Genomic DNA, 23,527 nt, shown 5'->3' on the forward strand with positions numbered 1-23,527 from the left:
AGTCACTATGCTGTAGATTACTGCCCCATAAATTATTTTATATTTAAGTTTATACCTTTGATGCTCTTCATCTGTTTTGCTCACTCCCACCATCCTCAACTCTAGCAACCACCAATCTGTTCTCTGTAACTGTGAGCTTACTTTTGTTTTTAGGTTTCACATATAAGTTAGAATATACAGTATTTTTCTTTCTCTGGCTGATTTATTTCACTTAGAATAATACCCTCTAGGTCAGCCGTGGGCAAACTACGACCCGCGGGCCGGGTTTGAAATGAATAAAACTATTGAAAAAAAAGACCGTACCCTTTTATGTAATGATGTTTACTTTGAATTTATATTAGTTCACACAAACACTCCATCCATGCTTTTGTTCTGGCCCTCCGGTCCAGTTTAAGAACCCATTGTGGCCCTCGAGTCAAAAAGTTTGCCCACCCCTGCTCTAGGTTCATTCATGCTGTTGCAAATGGCAAACTTTCATGGCTGAATATATTCCATTGTGTATATACTGTATACTACACCTTACCTATTCATTCATCTATGGATACTTAGGTTGTTTATCATATCTTGGCTATTGTAAATAATGCTGTTCTGAATATGTGGGTGCATTTATCTTTTTAAATTAGTTTTTGGTTTCTTTGGATAAATAACCGAAATTGCTGTTTTCTATATGGCTATACCAGTTTAAATTTTGATCAGTAGTGCACCAGTTTTCTTTTATTTCACATTCTTACCACAACTTGTTATTTTTTGTCTTTTTTATAATTGTCACTCTAACAGGTATGAGATAATGTCTGATTGTAGTTTTGATTTGCATTTCCCTGGTGCTTAATGATGTAGAGCATCTTTTATGTACCCATTGGCCATCTGTATGTCTTCTTTGGAAAAACGTCTATTGCGATCCTCTGCCAGTTTCTCAGTCATTGAAATCCTCTCTCCATTTTTCAATTGAATTGTTTGTTTGCTGTTGAGTTGAATGAATTCTTTATATATTTTAGATATTAACCCCTTATCATATGTATGATTTGCAAATACTTTGTTCCATTCAGTACATTGCTTTTCATGCTATTGATGATGTCCTTTGTTATGCAGAAGTTAAAATCCCAATGTTTTATTATGAAAATGGTCAAAAATACTGCAAAGTTCAAAGAATTGTACAGTGAACACCATGTACCCACCAACTACATTTTACAGTTAACTTTTTGCTATAGTTCCTTTACTACATTATCACATACATCTCTCTCTACCCTTCAATCTATCTTATTTATTTTTTATTTGTTAATTTATCTTTATTGTTGAAAGTATTATAGATGCTCTCCCCCTTTTTTTCCCCTTTGACCCCCTTCACCCTGCACCCACCCCTCCCAGGTCTTCACCACACTATTGTCTGTGTCTGTGGGCTATGCATGTATGCATATAAGTTCCCCATTTAATCCATCTTAATTTTTGATGCATTTCAAAATAAGTTGCAGACCTCTAAATACTTTAGCATGCATTTTATTCATTAACTAGGTTCAATTTTTGTGTATGAATTTTTTAGGTAATATTTATATTTGAGAAATTAATTTTTTTATTTAATAAAACATTCTTTTAGTTTTGAGAAATTCATAGACCTATGTAATTCAGTCTTATAAAGATACAGACTATATCATTCCAGCAAGTTTCTTTTTTTATTTTATTTTATTGTTTTCTTATGCTGCCCTTTCTTACTCAATCCCTGCCCCTACCTGATCATGTATACCCTTTATGGTAAATAGAGATTAGGCAGAAATCACTAATAGATAAACCTAGGTGAAATTTTTTTTATGAAAAACAGGATATTTACATTGCCTTCTCCAGTTCTGAGAGAGGAAAGGATAAAAACCAATGGTTGTATAGTGGAGAAATCAAGCAGCACCTGAACTGTGATCAAAATTAACATCTTCACCCCTGGCTAGTTTGGTTCAGGGTGGAGCATTGGCCCACGGACCAGAGGGTGGAGGGTTCAGGGTTCTATTCCTGGTCAAGGGCATGTACCTGGGTTGCAGGTTTGAGCTCAGCCATGGTCTGGGCTTGTGCAGGAGGCAACCAATCTGTGTTGCCGAAACCGGTTTGGCTCAGTGGATAGAGCGTCGGCCTGCAGACTGAAGGGTCCCAGGTTCGATTCCGGTCAAGGGCATGTACCTGGGTTGCGGGCATATCCCCAGGAGATGTGCAGGAGGCAGCTGATCGATGTTTCTCTCTCATCGATGTTTCTAACTCTCTATCTCTCTCCCTTCCTCTCTGTTAAAAAATCAATAAAATATATTTTAAAAAAAAAAATCAGTGGAAAAAATATCCTCGGATGAAGATTAACAAATAAAAAAACAACAAAAAAATACATTAAAGGAGAGACAAATGCACATCATGTATCTCCAGATATGATTTCATGAAAAGGGTACATTATCACTTTTGTGGCTTTCTGAGAATGCATAATTATGGGGAATGTTCTGGGTTTTTTCTTTTTAAGACTGGTGAAAGATTAAGAAATGGCAATGTCATGAAAAACTAAAAAGGCAATAGAAATGTTCCAGACAGAGATAGTAAATTAAAGGCAATACCTGTTCCCAGACTGGATCCTATACTGGAGAGGGAAAATGATTATAAATAACATTATTAGATCATTTAACAAGGAATATGGACAATAAATTAGTGTTGTATCATTGTAAATTTTGAAGTTGACAACTGTACTTTGTTGACAAGAGAATATCCTAATGTCTTAGGAAATACTTATTTCTTAGGAGTTACTCACTGAAGTATATAGGGGTAAAGAGCCATGATGTATATAATTTGACCTCATCTAGTTCAGGAAAAAAATATATATACATATTTGCATATATAGTGAAAGCAAATTATAAAGCAAGAGAATGAAAACATTAACAATGGGCAAATCTGGATGGATAAAGAATATAAAATTTTTAGTAGTTTTTATTTTTTAATTTCTGTGAGTTTGAAATTATTTGCAAATAAAATTTCAAATATATACAAATACATAAAATTGCCTTGCTTTGTCCATTGAAAAGATCTAAAAGCATTGACCCCACAATTCCAATAATCTTTCCTAGTGCCCAGATTATAATCTTTTTTTTTTAAATATATTTTATTGATTTTTTACAGAGAGGAAGGGAGAGAGATAGAGAGTTAGAAACATCAATGAGAGAGAAACATCGATCAGCTGCCTCCTGCACATCCCCCACCGGGGAAGTGCCCGCAACCCAGGTACATGCCCTTGACCGGAATCGAACCTGGGACCTTTCAGTCCGCAGGCCGACGCTCTATCCACTGAGCCAAACCGGTTTTGGCGCAGATCATAATCTTGACATGCTTTCTACTAAAAGAAAACCAAGGCTTTTTAGAAAAAAATAGGTGGTTTTAAGTCTGGGATAGGAAATATATAAGATGAGCTGTCAACATCTTGTCATTGCTGTTTACAAGGAAGCTATGAAAGATTACTATAAGGTTTTGTCAAAAGGCCTTAGGAGACAACTTAGATCAGTTTCCCATTGACCAAAGATGGGATAGTTTGAGCTTTAATAAGGCTATTAATAACAAATATTTAAAATTCATTATATAAGTTTAAATCCATAGTCCATGGTCATAATTATTTTAATTAATCTATCATAAGAGAACCAATTTATTTTAAAAATTAGGCAGAAATAAAAGGAAATAATAAATTATTTATCTTTTCTTACATGAACTCTGTCACTGGGTAGCCTCATTATAGGTGAGAAGTTTTTGGTTTTGGTCTTGGTTGTTTTTTAATATGTTTTTATTGATTTCAGAGAGAGGAAAGGAGAGGGAGGAGATATATAGAAACATCAGTGATGAGAGAATCATCAATTGGCTGTCTCCTACATGCTCCCTACTGGGGATCAAGTCCGAAACCCTGGCATGTGCCCTGACCAGGAATCAAACCATGACCTCCTGGTTCATGGGTTGACCCTCAACCAGTGAGCCACATCGGCTGGGTGAGAAGTGTTTTTTAAATAAGGTTGATGCAGGTAAAAAAGAAAAAAGTTTGACCATTTTGTAAACCACATATCAGTTAATATGTGTAAGCATTGAGCATCAACAGTTGCTAACATTAGATTTTTTAAAAAGAGGGGGAATAAAAGCATTGCATGCTCCCTGCTGAAAGAACACATTACACTACTATTCTTCACTCCTCAGGATTCAAATGCCATTTTCAGAAAATACCAAAGTCAGAGGAACATGCTGCTGAACTGCACCAAGCAAAATTTAGACTATGGGAAACTCAAATGGCTTTGATTTTTCAAGAGATAAATTGTATGGGAATGAAAAAAGAAGAATCTGTAGGGAAAAAAATGTTAATGTTTAAAAGTCATATCAAAGCTGAAAAATAGGCAACACTAAAAAAACAATGTATTTAATAGGTGATTTATACTTCTCGGGGAAATTTGTACAAAATTTAGTTAAGATAAATGGCACATACAAGATCCAGAATATTCTTTAAAAAATATGGTTTTATTGATTTTAGAGAAGGAGGAAGGGAGCGGGATAGAGAGATAGAAACATCCATGAGGGAGAAATCTCAATCTGCTGCCTCCTATATGCCCCCTACTGGGGATGTGCTGGGGTCCAACCCCAGCAGGTCCAGGGGTTCCCAAAGGCGTAGACGGAGTCGGCGAAGAAGGAAGGACACGGAGACAGTGTTCAGTTGATCAGCAGCCTAGCCAGGATCTCCAGCCAAGTTCTGGTCTGGATCTCCAGAGAGGTTCTGCTGTTTATTGTCTTGTTACATCCGTATTTATACCAGTTGATTTTAATCCTGTCAATTTCTATTACAAAGGTTAGGGCGTTTCTTATCTCCATTCCAGGGAGTAAAGATTATGTAGCTTAAGCATGATTGTTTGTAGTTAAAGTGATTAACTACCCGCCTGGCACTTAGTTAAGGAGTTTCATCCCCTCCCTAACTTCAGGGAAAAATCCCTACTGGGGAAACAACCTTTCTCGGAGAGGTGACCTTGGTTAAAACACACAGCGCTAAGGGGAGCAAACATATTAAGAACAGTATGCTATATACACCAGGTCCCTTGAAACATATGCTGTGCAGATGTTTCTATCCTGCAGCGACTGTGTCAAGCAGCAAGGATGGACCGGCTTCCGGCAGGGATGGAGCCGGAAACCTGGGCATATGCCCTGACCGGAATCAAAACAGTGACCTCTTGGTTTATGGGTCAGCACTCAACCACTGAGCAACACTGGCTGGACAGGATTTTTTTTAAATTCAAAGAAATTCTTATGTTAAGGGGAAACCTAATATGTTGGGGTTTTTTTAATCCTTGCCTGAGGATATGTTTATGGATTTTAGGGAGAGAAGAAGAGAGAGAAACATCGATGTGAGAAAGATCTATCTGTTGCCTCTGTATGTGCCCCAACTGGGGATTTGAACCCACAACCTTTTTGGTGTATGGGACAATGCTCCAACCAACTGAGCAACCCATCTGGGGTCTGCTAGGTTTTTTAATAGTTTTGAGAAGGGTCCAGCAATGGTGATAGTTCCTTTATTTTACTTAGGAAATGATTAGGACTTCTACTTAACTATCACGTATCCAAAAGTGGGACTAATTATAAAATGAGGAGACCAGGGTTGGAAGGGTGAATAAAAAGACAAAAATATAACATTGGTTAAAGCAGTATTTATTAGTGGTAATGTTAACAAATGGAGCAACATCCCTTTTAGTATATATTTTCACCTTCCAGTAAATGTAAATAAACTCCTTAAGTGTTTGGTACAAAGATATTGCGCAATAAATATTTGTTAAATTGGTGGAGAGTGGTTACTGGCCCTTAGGGATTTTTTAGGACTCTTCAAATTCCACAAATCCAAGAAATAACTGAACCTGTAAGCCAGGTTCAATCATTACTGAGACTGGAAAAGTTTGAGAAGACCTAGAATCAAACAACAGGAACGGTTCCTCCTGGTGCTTCAGCTGCTAACTGGCAGTCACAGGTGTGAAGGCCACTTTACCTTCTACCTCCAGGAAGAGGGCTGCCTCTTATACTACTCCAATAAACTACTCATGTTTCAATGAGTTATCGAAGAAAGACAACACTCCAAGAACCTAGAAACCTAAGAAAACAATCATTTGAACAAACAGAATGTTAACCCAGCTAAATAAAACTTCCAGATCGTTCAGCAAACAACAGAAATGAATACTTAAGGAAATTCAGTTATAGCTCAAAAGACTTTTTGGAGCTAATAAAAAAAACCAAAAAACATGATTATACAACCAGACAACACAGTGGATGAGTGAGAAATGATCATTGTTGGGACTTAAATTATTATTGGAAAATCAAGTAAAATAAGTCCTCACAATACAGCAATATTATAGAGAACGACTTCTTAAAGAAGATGAAAAATACTTAGAAAATAAATCAAGGAGACCTAACAGATCTAACATGTGAATAATTTTTGTGGGAATTTAAAAGGCAAATAAAGGTGGAATATAGTCCACAATTATAAGACTAGAAATTTTTCCCAAGCTGAAGAAAGCCTAAGTTTTAGTGGCAGATAAGATCCCAAGAAAACAGAAACACCAATCAGAAAGGATATATGCACCCCTATGTTCATAACAGCACAATTTGCAATAGCTAAGATTTGGAAACAGCCTAAGTGCCCATCAGCAGATGAGTGGATTAGAAAACTGGTACATCTACACAATGGAATACTACGCTGCTGTAAAAAAAGAAGGAATTCTTACCATTTGCAACAGCATGGATGGAACTAGAGAGCATTATGCTTAGTGAAATAAGCCAGAGAAAGATAAACATCACATGATCTCACTCATTTGTGGGATATAATGAACAACATAAACTGATGAACAAAGATAGAATCAGAGTCATAGAAGCATCGAACAGACTGTCCAACCTATGAGGGAAGGTGGGGAGGGGGGTGAGGGGATAAGAGGTCAACCAAAGGACTTGTATGCATGCATATGAACATAACCAATGGACACAGATGGGGGTTGAGGTCGGGGGATAAGTGAGGACATGCACTGGGGGGTGAGGGCAGGCGGGGAGAGGTCAGGGGGAAAAGGAGACATGTAATACTTTAAACAATAAAGAATTGAAATTAAAAAAAATTAAATGCTTTAAAAAAATCAAACTTGCCAAACCGGTTTGGCTCAGTGGATGGAGCGTTGGCCTGCGGACTGACGGTTCCGGTCAGGGACGTGTGCCTTGGTTGCAGGCACATCCCCAGTGGGAGGTGTGCAGGAGGCAGCTGGTCAATGTTTCTCTCTCATCGATGTTTCTGGCTCTTTGTCCCTCTCCCTTCCTCTCTGTAGAAAATCAATGAAATATATTTAAAAAATAAAAAAATCAAACTTGGAGAAAAAAACTCCTCTACCTGACTACGGTATTATTTACCAGTCAGGATAAAAGAAAAATCACTGTAGACATTAAGGATTTAAAGGTATATCAATATGTATATATTCTTATACATTTTAAAAGAAATAATGGAGGGAGGAGGTTAGATGGAGGAGGTGAAAAAAATGAAAGGATTAAGAAGTACTAGAAAATAGTCATGGGGATGTAAAGTACTGCATGAGGAATATAGTCAATAATCTATAATAATAAAAGCATAATATGCTAATTAGACCAGACAGCCAAATGACCTTCCAGACAAAGTTGGGGCTGCGAGGGCCAAACCCTTTGCATGAATTTCATGCATCGGGCCTCTAGTATGATAATAACTGTATATGGTGCCAAGTGGATACTGGAAGTACTGGCGGGAACATTTTGTAAGTATATGATTGTCTAACCATTGTGCTGTACACCTGAAACTAATCCTATATAATAAGAGAAGAATATGCTAATTAGCCATTATGCCCTGAGGTGTAACGACCAAGCACATGGTGACCAGATCACAGATCTGCAGGAGAGTGGGCCAGTAAGGTACTAGCGGGCTGTGGAGAGCTACAGGAGGGGGCAGGGAAGCAAGCTATGGGGGGGTGGGGCGCGCAGGGGGAGCTACAGGAGGGTGGGGCAGCGGGCGGAGAGCTACAGGAGGGCAGCAGCGACCTACTGGCTACAAGTGGATGGCAGAGAGCTACAGGACGGGGCAGGGCAGCAAGCAAGCAGGAGGCAGAGAGCTACAGGAGAGGGCAGGGCAACAAGCTATAAGGGGGTGCGGGAGGAGCTACAGGAGGACGGCAGTGACCTACTGGTGCACAGATTCGTGTGCAGAGCTACTAGTGTAAAATAATATTGAATGTAAGCTGTCATTGAAAATTTAAAAAAAAATAATGGAAGAATAAACCAGCAACTTATAAACTTGGTTACCTAATAGGAGAAAAGGGTAAATGGAGGTATGTGTGAATTGTTACAGTCTTGAAAAACAGTCTGACAACAGATGGTGAAATACAAGAGCTCTTATCTTTTGAAGATACATGCTGAAATATTTCTAGATAAAATAACTTGAATGGGGATATGCTTCAAAATGATAAAGCAGTAGGATGAATAGAGAGTATGGATTGGCCAAAGATTGATGCCTATTGGAGCTGAGTAATGGGTACCTCGGGGTTCAGTATAACATAACATTCTGTCTACTATGTTGAGTTCAAAGTTTATTATAAAACATTTTTAAAGATACTTACACACTTTGAACTATCAGTCACTTCTGGGAATATCCAGTGTTTATTATAGTGCTGTTTTGACTAGTAAAAGCATAAATATATAGTCAGATAGCGCATTGGTTATATAAATTGATGTATATAGCCACACCATGGGTTATTGTACAACTCTGAAAAAGTATATTCTAATGCTATACCAGTTACTTGGAAGGATTTTCATAAGAAATTGACTTAAAAAATTAAGATGAATAATTATATCTAATTTTGTAAAATGAACAATGTTATAAAAAGCAATATATATGTTCATATATGTACATATATTTGTGCAAAATTTTATAAGCATGGAGAAAATCCAGAAGCATGTATATCAGGCTGCTAATAAGGCATGTGTCAGGTGAGGGGTGGTGAGTGGCAGAGAAGGGGGTAATTTGGGTGGAAGGAAGGGAGCTGAACGCAATCATGTGATAATATTTTTGTATACATAAATATACAACTCAGCAGAATCTTCCCTTACCCTGCATCCCTGTTTCTTTAACCCTTAATGCCCTTCCCTTCACAGTGAATCTTCTTAAAGTGCATTGTAGTACACTCTATTAAATCTATGTTTACTAACATCATTATTATTGAAGCCCGGTGCATGAAAATTCGTGCACAGTCCGGGAGCTCTCAGGGGATGTCCTGCTGAGGGCTGGGGAGCGGGCCTAAGCCACAGTCTGACCTCCCTCTGCCAGAGGCAACCGGGCTGATCAGGGGAAGGCGCCGCCCCCATTATCCCGATGCTGCTGCCACTGTTGGCCCTCCTTGGCTCTTGCAGCCACTGCAACTATACAGTCTAATTAGCATATTACCCTTTTATTAGTATAGATGATCTAACTGCCAGATCCTTTAACTGTCTTCTCAGTCTCTTTGTAGAATTTGACAGTGTTGACCATATTCTTCCTAAAATTCTGTCTTGGTTTCGAGACATAATTCTCTGGCTTTCATTTAGCTTTCCAGACTGTTTCTTCTCAGTTTCCTTCTAGAATCTCATCTTCATTTTTCCCCTCATTCCCTTCACATACTCCCATGTGTTGATTTTTCTGAAGATTTTACTTTCTGGACCCTCTTCTCTTACCACCCACACTTATATTCTCCCACCCACACTTATAGTTCTAACTGCCATCTATATGATGAAGCCTTCCAAATATCTCTTTATTCCATACATTTCTCTTGAGCTTTCAAACCTATATATTTAGCTGCCCCTCTGGCTATTACCACTTACGATTTCCACAGAAATCAGAGTACCTGAATGGAGCTTGGTTCTCTATTTACATTCCTCTTGTGTTTTGTTTTTTTCTCTCAATGGTAATGTAAATCAGCTATACTTATGTCATATGCTCGATAGTCATCCTAAACTCCTCTTCCTTCAGCTCAATTATTTAGCGACTATTTTTGAGCACCCATTATGTGTTGGGCATTGTTTATGCACTGGAGATACAGCCTATTAAGAAAATGTAGATAATAACATAATTATCTACTAATCCCTGTCATTCCTACTTTCAAAGAATTGATAAGTCCATCTAGCAGTGACAAGCTGAAGGTCACTTGAACATCGTTGTGTAAAATGAGGATTATGATAGCTGAAATTACATTGGCTTCCATAAGAAAACAAGAAAATACGATTTGAAAAATAGAAATTTTATATGGTATGTTAATTTTTACATGTTTTGTGGCTACAAACTCTAATTCTGGTCTCTTTAGAAAGCAGTAGCTGTGGAAAGCAGCCTTGTTATAAAACTTTCTTTTAAAAATCTGCAACAGATTTTTCCCATGGAAGAAGAAAGCTGTTTTATTTGAACTTACGTATTTAATTAGAGTGGAACACGACCTTCTAGAACCTTTTTTGATTTTCATTTATTTTGATTATTTCATGTGTTCATTAGCTATCTGTTGATTTTTCAGAATATTTATTTTCTACATGGTGAAAGTGCCTGAATTATTGCTTGATCAAAGTCCTTCAAGGAATGATGCAAAAATCATCAGTAAGTATCTTACAAAGATTTTGGAGTTGCTAAAAAAGACTGATGAAAATACCCAAATTTATTGCTTAATTTACATGAGGTCCTTGTTAGACTTGACTTTATCAAACACCATCCAATCTAAATTCAGAATATGTTAATATTTAATAGAGAATTAACTGCCCAGAGATGTTTGTGTATAAAGTCTGATAGCATTGTTACCCATCTGGTATATCATGTCATCCATGTGACAGATACACTTTAAGTGTTGCAAAGTTAGAGAATAAGGTCAAGACTATGAATTTCAAAGAAGTTAATACATTTGGAGTAAATAAAGGGTGTTATATATGTAGCATTTAAGTGTGGTTTATTCCATTAGGCATTGCGCTATGCTTTATGACAGTGCTACTCAGAGTAGCTATTCCACAAACTATTGCTGTTTCTCATGATAAAGAACTTTTGCCAGAATGTAAATGTACTGCTTTCTTCATCAAAAAGGTAAAAATGCTAAAAAAAACAAACAAAAAAAAACACATTTTTTTTAAATGTTAGCTGAACTCAGTGTTCTAGTGACTAATTAATTCCCATTTCTGGTACAAGATCCTATTTCATCATGGATTTGTAATAAACAATATGCAGACTGGCCTCAGTTCATGAGCTACACTGCATAGCAGTTTTATGTTGTGCATATCAGACATTTACGCTATTGTTGCAGGAATACATGTCCTGGTTAATACAGCTTATTTGTATACAAATGTGTGACACTTTTAAGTTTGCATAATTCTTTAGTCTTTTCCCCCCTTAACTTCTGCCCTTTTCCTATGGTTTCATTTCAATTACATTCCTATACAGGAATTCCATTTAATAATAGTATTTGCTACAGACAATTGCTTCTTGCTATTCTGCTGAGAATTCAGTTATTCAGAGATTGTGCTCATAAAGCATAATTATGGTAGTAGAGATGAGGGTAACTCTGTGTCACGTAGTATCCCTGCCCATACTTTCAGACATTCATTAATTGCCAGAGTAGAGATTCTGTTAAAGTTTGCAGACACCGATTTTATTACTTAAACAGAGCTCTCAGTGTACAATGTTGAAAATGCCAGTCATTGTCAGAATTATTAACCTTTTTCTTATCTTACTTTGACTACTAATAATCTGGCCTTATTTATTAAGCAGCTGCTATAAACTTCCCTTACTTGCATATTTAAACTTAACTTAGGAAATGCTCAAATGCTCCATCATAATAAACAGACAAGCTACTTTTAGATACTGACATAAAATAGATTAGGAAACTGGTGCTTACTGAGAGCATCTGTGTGTCAAAAAATACACAAAATGACCAATATTTTGAAGCCTTATTTTCTTAATGTTAAAACAGTAAATTGTAACTTTTAAATATATTGTCATAATTTATTAAATTCACTTCCTCAGTTTTATATTTCAGGAATTGTGAAATACAAGTGTTGATGCATGCATATATGGAACTATAACATTTAAAATTCAAGAGCTCCAAAAACCAGTTATTTAAACCAAAATATACCATACATTTTTACTAAATGGATTATGTGATGTTAACAATTTATCCATAAGGAAGAAGAATCATCGCCTTAAAAAGTTTTAAAGCAAACCAAACTTAGAAGTATAAAAACTACAGGAAGAAGTTACATAGGGTGTTTTTAGAGCATTAAAATCTATATCAGGGGTCCTCAAACTACCGCCCGCGGGCCACATGCGGCCCACTGAAAACATTTATTCAGCCTACTGGGTGTTTTTGTCACCGCTGCCTGTTGCTTAGCAGCCGACTAGTTTTTTTTTAAACTATAGTCCGGCCCTCCAACGGTCTGAGGGATAGTGAACTGGCCCCCTGTTTAAAAAGTTTGAGGACCCCTGATCTATATCATAATTGATCATTAGAAATTTAAACTTGATAGAGCATTTTATAGGGAAAGGAGTTTGTGTACTAGTGTATACCTAAAATTCAAGATTACTCCATTTAACATGTAAAAAATATTTTATCTTCTTGCTTTCCAAATGGCATTTTAAAATCAATTCCAGTGTCTATGTTAGATAACAGATTAGGCCTAGTATGAAAAATTATAATCCATTTATAACCCAAGAACCTTATTTAATTTAACTAGTGCTGTAAACAACTTATTTGATTAAATCTATTTCTCAACTTGTTGAGTAGCAACAAGCACCATGTTTGGTACTTATCACTTTTATTTTTCACATATCCCTGTGATATCAGTACTTAGAAGAAATGAAAAGGCAGTTAAGTGTCTATGATGTGCAGAGAGGTAGCATACAGCATGGATAGACGATGAGATATTCTTTTATTTAATGACCAATTAAAAGAAATTCCATTATAGTGTTTTGCATTCTCTACTTTTTCTCCTCTGCTTTGTGATTTATGGTACATTTTTTTCTAAATATCTTAAACTAACCTGAATCTTAAACAAAACCCCTACATTTAACTTTTTTTGAAAGCCAATACTTTTAAATCAGATTGTATCATGTGTTTTATGTGTATTAATTATATCAACCTAGTTCCAAAGCTTAAGAATTTTTAATTCTAGGTGGAGTGTTTTTTAAAGAGAAATGTCTATGTCAAATTTTGCTAAGTGGAGAAAAAGGGAAAGAAGTTAATGAATACCTAAATTACCATATATTGTAAACATTCACCCTTTATCAGTATAAAAATTATATAGTTCTATATTTTTTACATGCTTATATATCAGAAAAATAAATAGAAGATTGTGGTTGCATCTAAGATGTTCTTTGGATGTCTGCAAATTAATGTATGTCTTTACATTTTGTATGTTACATAAAACAGTAGGCTGCCAAGTATCTCTCTTTGAAATTAATATAAATATAGTAGTCAAGAAATTTCAAGTGTATTTGCCCAAAATATGTAAAACTGTTTATTGCAAATACCAAAACTAACGGGTTTTTCATTTAAGTATGTTAGCTTGATGGTTTTCCTTAAAAATTGAATTTCTACTGGTGCCTAGCAACTTAAAGTGAGTCTGTCACATAATTATAATAGTTGAGATATTGCTGAATATTTAAAACTAAAACTCTATAAAGGGTACATTTGGGCAGAACCCTTAAAGAGATTTGAATTAAAAATATTAATTATACATGCGTACATTTAAATGAGTTCGGCCTTAGCTATATCATCCTGCCTGCAGAAAAAAATGTTTTATCTAGTCATGGTTAAAAGGACCTCCATGTAATATCTATATTTATGATGGAATAGCTAAGACTGGGTGATTTTGTCAGTTTCCTTTAGTGACATCAAAATTTTTGTAGTGATACCACTATTATCAGAGGGGGATTGAATATCTTGATAAATTTATATTTTATAGAATCAGCTTCTGTTACTGGTATTTTAGTAGAAAGACAGTGTAATAACTAATTGAGGGAGTATACAGAGTGCTGTGGTACTTTATTTTAATTCTTATGTAGATTTTATTTTAGACAGTATTTTCAACTTATTATATTCTCTTCCCTCCCAGCTTACCCCTAAATTAACTTAATTATCTACCTGTATCTAGTATTATAGAAATAAAGTGAAAATATGTTCTTATATGGCATATTTATTTCCAACTAGATGTATAACTTCTCTTCTCTTACAAAATAAAATTAAAATACCTAATCTTTACTTAGGAAAATTGAGGTAAAGAAATGAAAATTTAGACGAGACTGTATAAAATTACCTAATATTATATTTCCCTATCTGTGAGCTACATTTCTCAATCATTTTAGGAATATGAAACCTATAACGTTTTGTTTCTGAAAATTCAAGTCTTTTTCTAATGTTACTTCTTTGCCTAAGTAACATAAATAAGTTATATTTGTATAATTCTTAAATATATTAGTTGTGTTAGTGAATTATTGCAGAGCAAAGAAACAACCCAAAATAGACATGAGAGGCCTGCAACCATTGTGAAATATTCATCCCAATGAAACCCCAGAGATCCTCTGAAAGTAAGACTCAGCTTTTTCAGGTAACAGTCTTAGCAACAGGCTGAGATTAGAGAGAAGCAGAGATCACTATGAACAGGCCTCTAACTCAAGGGTGAAGCCTGTTTTAAAGATTCTCCACAAAATGCTGAAGAAACTAGTTTCTCTCTCTATTAATATGAAAAGAAATTCAGATATTTTAGGAAAACCAACTGAATGAAAGACAAGAAGGGCCAAGATGATCAAACAGAACCATTGATCCTGGAGAATGTAAATAATATAGGAAACAGAAGGGTAAGTTATTCTCAGTATTTCTGGAGATTCTTGGTGGGAATTGATCCACTAACCATAATAACAAAAGGCTACTGTAAAAAATTAGACCAGGAAAATCCTTAGAATTAATAATAATTATAACTGCTGAAAGTAAATATTCTATATAGGACTAAAGAGTACACTGGGCATTGCTGAAGATCTGAGAGGTCTAAGAGAAGGGCAAAATATAAAACACTTTTTAAAAGACATTGGAAATATAAGAAAAATGATTTTAAAAAAACAAAACCATACCCAGTATTTATAGTATTTATCTTACAAAAATTAGTAAATAGAAAATATTTTTAAATTAAAGAAAGTGCCCTTTAACTGAAGAAAGACTTGTCTGTAGATCAAAGGGGAATGGTGTAAAAAAAAAAAAAAAAAAAAAACGGGGAGCAGGGGTAGGAAACCTCACATCTTGATAAATCACAACCTCAAGGATAAAATTTTTTTAAAATCCTACAAGCTTCCAGAAAACATGGTAATTAACCGTACCCCCGACACGCTTCCCATTGGCTAATCAGGGAGATATGCAAATTAACTGCCAACCAAGATGGCAGCCGGCAGCAAGGCAGCTGAAGCGAACAGGAGGCTTGCTTGCTCCAGTGATGGAGGAAACCAAGGTTCCCCGCCTGCCGCTGCCGGCCTCTGAGCTGCACTTTAAGAAACAATGTTGCAATTATAGAAGCTAAACAAACCCCAGAAACCTGCTTTCAGCCAGCCGGCCTCGGAGCTGGAGCTGAAACAGTGTTTCAATTATAGAAACCAAACCCAGATACCTGCTTTCAGCAGCCGAGCCTCAGAGCTAAAGCCGGCTCTCAGTTCCAGTGACAGCCATAGAAGGTAAATAAATCCCAGAAGAAAAAAGAAAAAAAGGAGCAGTTGGGAGCTTCAGTCCCAGCCTGAAAACAGCCCTCAGCCCCTCACCCAGAATGGCCAGGCACCCCAGTGGGGACCCCCACCCTGAAGGGTGTGTGACCAGCTGCAAACAGCCATCATCCCCTCATCCAGGCTGGCCAGGCACCCCAGTGGGGACCCCCACCCTGATCCAGGACACCCTTCAGGGCAAACCAGCCAGCCCCCACCCGTGCACCAGGCCTCTATCCTATATAGTAAAAGGGTAATATGCAGACTCTAACAGCAGAAAGACTGGGAATGACTGGTCATTATGACACACACTGACCACCAGGGGACAGACGCTCAATGCAGGAGCTGCTCTCTGGTGGTCAGGGCACTCTCACATGGGAGGAGCTCTGCTCAGCCACAAGCCAGGCTGATGGCTGCCAGTATAGCGGTGGTGGTGGGAGCCTCTCCTGCCTCCTCTGCAGCGCTAAGGATGTCCCACTGCAGTTTAGGCCTGCTCCCCCCTGGCAAATGGACATCCTCCGAGGGCTGCCGGGCTTCCAGAGGGATGTCTGATTGCCATCTTAGGCACAATCCCCCGGGGAGCGGGCCTAAGCCAGCAGGTGGTCATCCCCTGAGGGGTCCCAGACTGCGAGAGGGCACAGGCCGGGCTAAGGGACCCCTCCTCCCCCCTGCGTGCACAAATTTTTGTGCACTGGGCCTCTAGTCTATAATAATATAAGTGTAATATGCTAATTAGACCAGACGTCCTTCCGGACGAAGCCGGGCTGTGAGGGAAGCCCGGGACCCAGGTGCCTGCCGGTGGTCGGGGAGAAGCCCGGATCCCGGGTGCCAGAGGGAAGCTGGTGCTAGCAGCCAGGGGAAGCAAAACCTACTCTTGCACGAATTTCGTGCATTGGGCCTCTAGTCTATATATATAAAAGCCTAAGGGACCATATGGCAGGTAAACCAGTTGTTATAACGTGCACTGACCACCAGGGGCAGACGCTCAATGCCGGATCTGCCCCCTGGTGGTCAGTGCATTCTCCAAGGGGAGCGCCGCTCAGCCAGAAGCCAGGCTCACAGCTGGCGAGTGTAGAGACAGTGGCAGGAGCCTCTCCTGCCTCCACGGCAGCACTAAGGATGTCCGACTGACAGCCTAGGCCCGCTACCCCCGAATTTCCTGCACCAGGCCTCTAGTATTTAAAATAAAGCTATTAGTGCCCTGGCTGACTGGCTTGGTTGGTTGGAATGTCATCGCATACACCAAAACATTTGCAGGTTGAATTCCTGGCCAGGGCACATACTTTGGTTTCAGGTTCCATCTCCCATTGGGGCACATATGGTAGGCAACTGACCACTGTTTCTCTCCCTTTCTCTCTCAAAATCAATAAACATCCTTGGGTGAGGATTTTTTTTTTTAAGTTAAAATCTGTTGCAGCTTTCAAATAGACAATACAGTATTATTAATTATAGTCACCATGCTGTACATTATATCTTCAGAGCTTTTTCATCTTATCATTGGAAATTTGTACCCTTTGACCACTACCTATTTTCCCCTTACTGGACTTTTTTATTTTCTATAAATTGAATTGCTTTATAGTCATGAATGAGGTGTTTTTAATCTATGTTATTTCATGTACATATGGAATATATAAATCAAGGTATTGTGTATCTAAGATGTGAATATTTCAAGATCAAGCAAAGAATAGACAAATAGCACGTTTATATTTGAAATTCAACTGTAACCTCAGGTGGGTATGTTTAAAGCATTGTTACTGCTTTTTCTTTTTTGTTCAAAGCCTTTTATATGTAAACTAACAATAAACCTCATTTAATACCATACTTTATTTTAGATCCTAGATATTGTGGCAGAGTTGTTTATTTAATCATGAAATAAACATAGAAGTGAAAGGTATTTATTGAGGTCTTATGAATGATCACAAATTATGGCTTTATTTTCCTGGGTGTTTGTATAGTTCATCTTGACTACATTTAGTGTCTTTTATGTACTCAGAAGTAATATGGCATAATGGTTGTTAAGTACCAATTTTGGAGTAAAAAAAAAATTGGATTTGAAGACCTTGCTCTGCCACTTACTAACTGGTCAGGAAAAATTTTTTTAACATTATTACATAGTCATATTCTGGGCCTATAACAGTGATGGCGAACCTTTTGAGCTCGGCGTGTCAGCATTTTGAAAAACCCTAACTTAACTCTGGTGCTGTGTCACATACAGAAATTTTTTGATATTTGCAACCATAGTAAAACAAGGACTTATATTTTTGATATTTATTTTATATATTTAAATGCCATTTAACAAAGAAAAATCAACCAAAAAAATGAGTTCGCGTGATACCGGTTCGCCATCACTGGCCTATAAGGTAGATACAAAGATGAATAAGACAACTTACAGACTTGCATGAATATGGTGTTCATTTTAAGCTTTTGCCAAGGATAATTTTCTTCCACATAAGTTGTAGAAACTCTTTTTAAATCATGACATAATGGGATTTTATTACAGTTAGCACATGAAATAGAGTTTATGTAATTGTGTCCCCGCTTCACTATCTCCACACCCATTTCCCTTCTCCCTTCTTTGAGGAATACTAAAAAATATTTTATGCAAGTGGTCATCAATTATGACTAGTGCTTTTATTTATAAAAATATAAATTCCGCCAGACATTAATATAAGAAAATTATTTCTTGGTTCGTTCTATTTCTTCTCTCCCCTCATTACCCTCCCTTTTCCCCTCCATGAAAAATCCGTATTTGTATATATGCTTTTTGTTTACTTGAAAGACTAATGTTTTCCACTGCGCTCAGTCTAAAGGACCACTGCCTTCCATTGTAACCCTATAATAAGTGAAGTGCCTAGAGTTAGCTTGAATCTTCATGTCTTTAATCTTCTGGTACAAAGTTAAGCAAATATGAGAAATTCTGGAATTCAACTTTGGCTTTTTTAAATTAATGTGTGCTTTATTGAATAAGGCAGTATTTGATGTTAAACATATATTTTATTTAAATATCTTAATTTAATGATAACATTTTTCTCGGCATTGAGTTAATATTTATCACATTCATGGTATGTGTCAGGATATGCTAGGCACATTACATTAATAAGTTCATTTAATCCTCACAATAACCCTATGAGTTTATCCCTCATAACAGATTACTGACCTATTAAGTGACAGAGCAAAGATTTGAACCTCGGGTTGATGGCAGAACCTGTATACATTCAGAGTCAGATGACTCTAATGTCAGCATTTACCTGCAGCATGGATTTAGTGTGTGTTTATTTGACTTAACGATACCTGTTATGATGTATGCTGAGACTACAGCCTTCATTATATTTGAGTACTAGAGGCCCGGTGCACAAAAATTTGTGCACTCGGGGGGGAGAGGGGGGGTACCTCAGCCCGGCCTGTGCCCTCTCGCAGTCTGGGACCCCTCGGGAGATGACCTGCTGGCTTAGGCCTGCTCCCGGGTGGCAGAGGGCAGGCCTAATCCCTAGGTGCAGCCCCTGGTCAGGATCAGAGCAGGGCCAATTGGGGAGTTGGGGCACCTTCCCCTGTCATGCACAGAGCAGGGCAGATTGGGAGGTTGCGATGCCACCCTCAGTCATGCTCAGGGTAGGGCCGATTGGGGGGTTGGGGCACCACCCCGTCCCACTCAAGGCAGGGTTGATGGGGAGGTTGCGGTGCCACCCCGTCATACACAGAGCAGGGCCAATCGGGGTTGGGGCGCTGCCCCCTGTCACGCACAGAGCAGGGCCCATCAGGGGATTGAGGAGCTCCCCCCTGTCACTCACAGAGTAGGGCCGATAGGGGAGTTGGGGCACCGCCCCCTGTCACAGAGCAGGGCCGATCAGGGGGTTGGGGCACCTCCACTGTCACACTCAGGGCAGGGGCAGGGCCGATGGGGAGGTTATGGCTCTACCCCGTCACACACAGAGCAGGGCCCGTGGGGTGGGGGGGTTGGGACACCGCACCCTGTCACACACAGAGCCGCAGGGCGATCAGGGGGTTGGGGAGCTCCCCCCTATCAGGCACAGAGCAGGGCTGATCAGGGGGTTGGGGCGCCTTCCCCTGTCAGGAACAGAGCAGGGCAGATAGGGAAGGTTGTGGCCCCGCCCCCTGTCACACAGAGCTGCAGGGTGATCAGGGGGTTTGGGCGCTGCCCCGTCACGCTGATCCCAGTGCCGGGAGGCCTCGCGGCTCCGCTGATCCCAGTGCTGGGAGGCATATTACCCTTTTACTATATAGAATAGAGGCCTGGTGCATGGGTGGGGGCTGGCTGGTTTGCCCTGAAGGGTGTCCTGGATCAGGGTGGGGGTCCCCACTGGGGTGCCTGGCCAGCCTGGATGAGGGGATGATGGCTGTTTGCAGCTGGTCACACACCCTTCAGGGTGGGGGTCCCCACTGGGGTGCCTGGCCATTCTGGGTGAGGGGCTGAGGGCTGTTTTCAGGCTGGCAGATGACTGAAGCTCCCAACTGCTCCTTTTTTTCTTTTTTTTTTTTTATTCTGGGCCAGCTTTAGCTCTGGCTCCAGCTCTGAGGCTTCAGCTGCTGAAAGCAGGTATCTGGTTTGTTTGGGTTCTATAATCGAAACAATGTATAACTCCAGCTCTGAGATCCCGGCCAGCTGAAAGCTGGTTTCTGGGGTTTTGTTTAGCTTCTATATTTGTTACAATGTTTCTTTTTTTTTTAATACATTTTATTGATTTTTTTTTTACAGAGAGGAAGGGAGAGGAGTAGAGAGTTAGAAACATGGATGAGAGAGAAATATCGATCAGCTGCCTCCTGCACATGTCTTACTGGGGATGTGCTCGCAACCAAGGTACATGCCCCTGACCGGAATCGAACCCGGGACCCCTGAGTCCGCAGGCCGACGCTCTATCCACTGAGCCAAACCGGTGCTGGCATGTTACAATGTTTCTTAAACTGCAAGCTCAGAGGCCGGCAAGGCAGGCAGGGAACGTTGCAGTCCTCCATCACTGAAGCAAGCAAGCCTCATGTTCAGTTTAAGCTGCCTGGCTGCCGGTCGCCATCTTGGCTGGCAGTTAATTTGCATACCGCCCTGATTAGCCAATGGGAAGGGTAGCGGTTGTACGCCAATTACCATGTTTCTCTTTTATTAGATAGGATAGCACCTTCTGTTGGGCAAAAGGGTTCTGAAAATGAAAGAAACTAGCTGGTGGGTTTTTTTGCTATCGAGCCTACCATTAACTAATTTAAAATCTTTGATGAAATGATATATGCTCATATATAATGTATTTCTGAAAATATTTTGCATCTTTCCTGATTTTGTTCAGAAAATTAGGAAAATTATATTTAAAACTATAGTGTATGTATTAAAGGGTTTTCGTTTTATTCTGTACAGATGTTTTTACTTTCATTATAGAAACCTTCTAATATATGCAAAAGTAGAAATAGTAGTATTGTAAGCCCACATATTTATTATTCAGTTTTAATAATTATCACCGTATGTTCAATCTTGTTTTGCCCCTCACAAGTCTACATACATTTTTCTACATTGTTAAATATCTATGATATTAAATAATTAGAGGCAAACCGAATGTCCTGTGAGTAGAAAAATCAGTTTAAATGATTACATATTAATTCAAGGTAATACACTGCCCTTAAAAATAGTAATAAAGAAATATAACTTTAAAAGAAAATTTCTATGATCTGTTAAATAAAAAGAAAAATACATGAAATGGTATACATGCTGTAATTTGAGCTGCTTGTTTATACCCTTAAGTTCTACCTGAAATTTTTATATATCCTTTATACCTTAGTTTCAGTGCTATGTTTTTGAGAAGCTTGCTTTCATTCTCCAGTTCTCTCAAGCTGACTTTCCCAAGTACACTCTTTGGACCTAGTATTTACTGCCATTTTAGCAATTGGCAGATTATATAACTGTTAAGGGGCAGGATTGGGTTTTTTCATCTTTTCACCCCTATCTCCTAGCACTGTGTGCCTGGCAGAGCATAATTAATATTTAAGACTCATGCTTAGTGTAGAACTGATATTTTATGGGATATCCAAAGGAAAAAATTATTCCCAATTTCCAGTAAAACTAATCATTTGATGAGAAACAGAATATAAATAGAATAGTTATATATAAACATAAGAATTAAATCCTTGAAGACTGCAAGTATGGAAGTCCTTAAGAACAAATTATAATTAAGATGTTAACAGAAAAAAATAACATCTGTATAAGTACATATTTTTGTATTCATTTAATCAAGGACCAAAATAAATACTCCCAAAATAGTTGTTCCTTTTTTGCAACATAAAGTTTTGTAGTTTGGTATTATGTATTGCAATATTGGTAATTGGGAATGAAAAAATATATTTTTTACATATGTACGAGTAGTTAAAATCCAAAAATGTTCTTTTTTTATATCATGTGTCAGTATAACTATATCACTCATTGGCATTTAGTAATAATATTGTCTTAGAATATTACCATATCGTCACCAAAAACAAGGTTGTGATCTGTCTAGATCTCCTCTATAGTAGTGCCCAGTAACTTTATAGATTCTCCGAAATACTTGTGGAATTTAAATTTTCATGTGAAGCAAATATTTGAGAGCTAGATCACTTTAGAAGAAACAATATATTAAAATAAATTTTTAATTCTTTTATTAAATACTTAGCAAATGAAGTTTTATCATATTTGGAATGATTTTTTGTGTTCCTTTCCCTTGGTCAGAGGCCTCAGTTTTCTTTTTTTTAGTTAGAGACCTGGGTTTTGTTTTCCGTTAGAGGCCCATGTATGCAAAATACATTTCAGCTAAGAAAAGGTGCTTTCCCTGGCTGATGTGATTCAGTGGTTAGAGCATCAGCCCACACAAGGAAGGGTTGAGGGTTTGATTCCAAGTCAAGGGCATGTATCTGGGTTGCAGGTTCAATTCCTGGCCCCAGTCAGGGCATGTGCTGGAGGCAACCAATTCACCCATTTCTCTCCCTTCCTCTCTCTCTCTCTCTCTCTCTCTCTCTCTCTCTCTCTCTCTCTCTTTCTCTCCCTTTCTCTCTCTCTCTCTCTCTCTCTCTCTCTCTCTCTCTCTCTCTCTCTCCCCCTTTCTCTCTCTCCCTTTCTCTCTCTCCCTTTCTCTCTCTCTCTCTCTCTCTCTCTCTCTCTCTCTCGCTCTCTCTCTCTCTCTCTCTCTTTCCCTCCCTTTCTCCATCCCTCCTTTCTTTCCTTCCTCTCTTTCCCCTTCCTCCTTGCCCTCCTTCCCTTACACGCTCTCTAAAAATTAATGGGAAAAATACCCTTGGGTAAGGATTAACAAAAAATATGCTATGAAGTAGAATCTAGCAGTGCTTTGGCTATATTAATGCAAAAGTTTGGATGCAATTAAATTTTCACGCACTTAATATAAATATATACTTAAAAACAGGAGTTGAGCCTGTTATTTCCTTTATTGTACATATATATTATTATTATCAAGATTACTATAGATAAGAAAATTAAGAAATAGAGTAGCCTTCTTCAGATTGTGTATTTATTTGTCATACTCTTGATTATGGGGATATAGTTCTTTTAATTTTTCTAATTTTTTAAAACTAGATAGTCATTTCTTGTATAGTCAAAATGATCTACTTTTACTTAAGTTACTGTCCTTTATGGGAACCACTTGATACCTTTATTAATAAAAATTCTGAAACATAAAACAATCTGTGATATTTACATAATTAAACCCTTTTTAAATCAGTGGTTTTTAATCTTTCTTTGCATCAAAGAATATTAAGTTAAATATCCTTTCCAGAAAAACAGTATATATA

General features: G+C 38.1%; 1 protein-coding gene across 1 annotated transcript in view; it reads left to right on the forward strand.

Annotated features, from left to right (window-relative positions):
- The window catches only part of ANKRD12 (ankyrin repeat domain 12), a 108,077-nt gene that overhangs the window by 60,219 nt on the left and 24,331 nt on the right, over positions 1-23,527 (forward strand). The window lies entirely within an intron of this gene.

This window comes from Myotis nattereri, assembly GCF_964212035.1.
Source record: "Myotis nattereri genome assembly, chromosome: 8".
NCBI lineage: Eukaryota > Metazoa > Chordata > Mammalia > Chiroptera > Vespertilionidae > Myotis > Myotis nattereri.